Source organism: Schistocerca piceifrons, unplaced genomic scaffold, assembly GCF_021461385.2.
Source record: "Schistocerca piceifrons isolate TAMUIC-IGC-003096 unplaced genomic scaffold, iqSchPice1.1 HiC_scaffold_1058, whole genome shotgun sequence".
In the NCBI taxonomy this organism is placed as follows: domain Eukaryota; kingdom Metazoa; phylum Arthropoda; class Insecta; order Orthoptera; family Acrididae; genus Schistocerca; species Schistocerca piceifrons.
The window spans coordinates 92,501-95,718 of NW_025726861.1; the positions used below are offsets into that span (position 1 = coordinate 92,501).

The following is a 3,218-nucleotide window of genomic DNA, read 5'->3' on the forward strand; positions in this document are numbered from 1 at the left end:
CTTCAGTGTAGCGCGCGTGCGGCCCAGAACATCTAAGGGCATCACAGACCTGTTATTGCTCAATCTCGTGCGGCTAGAAGCCGCCTGTCCCTCTAAGAAGAAAAGTAATCGCTGACAGCACGAAGGATGTCACGCGACTAGTTAGCAGGCTAGAGTCTCGTTCGTTATCGGAATTAACCAGACAAATCGCTCCACCAACTAAGAACGGCCATGCACCACCACCCACCGAATCAAGAAAGAGCTATCAATCTGTCAATCCTTCCGGTGTCCGGGCCTGGTGAGGTTTCCCGTGTTGAGTCAAATTAAGCCGCAGGCTCCACTCCTGGTGGTGCCCTTCCGTCAATTCCTTTAAGTTTCAGCTTTGCAACCATACTTCCCCCGGAACCCAAAAGCTTTGGTTTCCCGGAGGCTGCCCGCCGAGTCATCGGAGGAACTGCGGCGGATCGCTGGCTGGCATCGTTTATGGTTAGAACTAGGGCGGTATCTGATCGCCTTCGAACCTCTAACTTTCGTTCTTGATTAATGAAAACATACTTGGCAAATGCTTTCGCTTCTGTTCGTCTTGCGACGATCCAAGAATTTCACCTCTAACGTCGCAATACGAATGCCCCCGCCTGTCCCTATTAATCATTACCTCGGGTTCCGAAAACCAACAAAATAGAACCGAGGTCCTATTCCATTATTCCATGCACACAGTATTCAGGCGGGCTTGCCTGCTTTAAGCACTCTAATTTGTTCAAAGTAAACGTGCCGGCCCACCGAGACACTCAATAAAGAGCACCCTGGTAGGATTTCAACGGGGTCCGCCTCGGGACGCACGAGCACGCACGAGGCGGTCGCACGCCTTCGGCTCGCCCCACCGGCAGGACGTCCCACGATACATGCCAGTTAAACACCGACGGGCGGTGAACCAACAGCGTGGGACACAAATCCAACTACGAGCTTTTTAACCGCAACAACTTTAATATACGCTATTTGAGCTGGAATTACCGCGGCTGCTGGCACCAGACTTGCCCTCCAATAGATACTCGTTAAAGGATTTAAAGTGTACTCATTCCGATTACGGGGCCTCGGATGAGTCCCGTATCGTTATTTTTCGTCACTACCTCCCCGTGCCGGGAGTGGGTAATTTGCGCGCCTGCTGCCTTCCTTGGATGTGGTAGCCGTTTCTCAGGCTCCCTCTCCGGAATCGAACCCTGATTCCCCGTTACCCGTTACAACCATGGTAGGCGCAGAACCTACCATCGACAGTTGATAAGGCAGACATTTGAAAGATGCGTCGCCGGTACGAGGACCGTGCGATCAGCCCAAAGTTATTCAGAGTCACCAAGGCAAACGGACCGGACGAGCCGACCGATTGGTTTTGATCTAATAAAAGCGTCCCTTCCATCTCTGGTCGGGACTCTGTTTGCATGTATTAGCTCTAGAATTACCACAGTTATCCAAGTAACGTGGGTACGATCTAAGGAACCATAACTGATTTAATGAGCCATTCGCGGTTTCACCTTAATGCGGCTTGTACTGAGACATGCATGGCTTAATCTTTGAGACAAGCATATGACTACTGGCAGGATCAACCAGGGAGCTGCGTCAACTAGAGCTGAGCAGCCGGCCGCCCGGGAGTGTGTCCCGGGGGCCCGCGCGAACACGCAAGCGTCCGCTCAATCATTCTGCAAACAGGAGGAGGCTGAGCTCCCCTGCACAATACACCTCGAAACCCTCTCAGGTCCCGGCGGCGCGCAGCGCCGTCCCAAGTACTTGGTCGGGTTCGAGAGAGGCGCAATCGCCCGGAGTTAGGCGAGTAGACGCTTTCGGTGCGACCACCCGTGCTCCCAACTGAGCTTGCCGCTGCCGACAGAGGCCCGGGAGCGTGCTGTCGTGGCATTGCCGGCGGGAGACAACACGCGCCACCTACGGTGACCGGCAGCTCCAACGCCAGCGCCACAGAAGGACAAAAGCCCCACTTGGGTGCCGAAGCGAACTCTCCCAGCACAGCGCACGCGCCAACACATCCGCACAGCTGCGATACAAACCACCAGCGAGAACCGCTGGGGCGACCGAGCAGCAGACGGCGTCGCGGCGCCGAGCGCCGGGCGGCGGCGCATCCTCAACGCACACAGTCCTCAATCGGACCAGCACACTGAAGATGTCCACCGCGCTTCGCACCGGGCCCGCGAGGACCTACTTTGGCCGCACGGCGCCGCGCGCAGGGTGCGCCGGCGCGCAGCTGCGACGCCTGCCGCGTCCGTCGGCCGGCGCGCCTGCCACTGGCCGCCCCCACCAGCCGGCTGTAGCGCGTGCGCCCACGCACCGCGCGGCCAGCACGCCGGGAGGCGCCCCCTCACCGGCCGGGGACGGTCCCACCCAGCCACCGCCGCGTATCGCTTCACACCCAGATGCCGTTCAGTTTCGTCGGCATGGTGGGTATCGCTGGAACAACCGGTTCGTACCTCAACCTATCGTCGCCATCACCGATTCACCCCTAGCGAGAACAACCGCACCACAACAGGTTACCATTTGTTCATTTGCGTAACTTCACCAGAAAACGCAGGCGTCCATCGCCATTTGCAACTTCAACGATTATTGCATGCCTGTGTCAGGTGTCACGCCACACTACGTCTGCCCACATACACGCAACAAAATGTGCACGCCTAGACAATACGTGGAAGGTGGCCCCCGTACGTATGCGATGTCCATTGCTCGAACGACTGTCAACCGGCCTCTGTAGCATGTCGCAGATATGGAACGCGGTGCACCATGCCATCACGGTGTGTGAGGAGAGACGACTAGGTCCGAATACATCAACAGACAGCTCATGCTGATCGCCATCCACGGCGTCCGTTCCTCCCACACGTCTCTATGGCGTACCACACTGCAATCCAGCTCTCATAGGGAGACGACACGTAGCTGCGTGCACAATATTTGCACTGTATGGTCCGCCGTTTTTGGGCGCAGTCGTTGTACGGTCACACATGTGCCACGATGTATCATTCGGTACATAAGGACGAATGTGCAGTACAGATTGTGGTTTACGCGTACGACATTAGCGGACGGTTGACACAGGCCGCACCACAACGTAGCCTGAGTACGTCGCATGCGAAGGGCATTGAACATGCAAACTTCTCACCAACCAGCTTGCGAAGGCAGGGGGGCAAGGTGGGGACGTGGGGAGGGGCGGCATGTACGTCCTGCTGCCATCCACATTACAGTGTACAGCA

At 56.8% G+C, this 3,218-nt stretch overlaps 1 non-coding gene across 1 annotated transcript in view; it reads right to left on the minus strand.

Moving 5' to 3' along the window:
* LOC124726559 overlaps positions 1–1,584 on the minus strand; it is a 1,909-nt gene extending 325 nt beyond the window's left edge. The window contains exon 1 of the ribosomal RNA XR_007006784.1: positions 1–1,584. This exon is cut by the window's left edge and continues 325 nt beyond it. This is a non-coding gene — a ribosomal RNA (small subunit ribosomal RNA).
* Between the last annotated feature and the right edge of the window lie 1,634 nt (positions 1,585–3,218).